This window comes from Penaeus monodon, chromosome 28 (genome assembly GCF_015228065.2).
Source record: "Penaeus monodon isolate SGIC_2016 chromosome 28, NSTDA_Pmon_1, whole genome shotgun sequence".
In the NCBI taxonomy this organism is placed as follows: Eukaryota; Metazoa; Arthropoda; class Malacostraca; order Decapoda; family Penaeidae; genus Penaeus; species Penaeus monodon.
The window spans coordinates 12,417,929-12,418,216 of record NC_051413.1 but is presented as its reverse complement, the minus strand read 5'-3'; positions in this window follow the sequence as shown (position 1 = coordinate 12,418,216).

Here is a 288-nt window from a genome sequence, read left to right as displayed (position 1 = left end):
AAACTGCCAATTCCGTCCAATAGATGGCAGTAGAACATCGCTAATGGCTACGCACAGAAGTTCGTCTCATTCGCTATGAACGAGGCGCTGTCAATCCTCCCATTAAATGTGTAAATTGTTGATATATTTGTTTATGAACAATTCACCAATAGTAAATCAAAACGAAGTCTTTCAACGACAAACAGACAAACATACCATTAGATAGCGAAGCACAAGCATACAGAAAACAAAGAAACAGAAGCAGTCATGGAAATACATCGGAATACAAACCGACAGGCATGAAGGCCT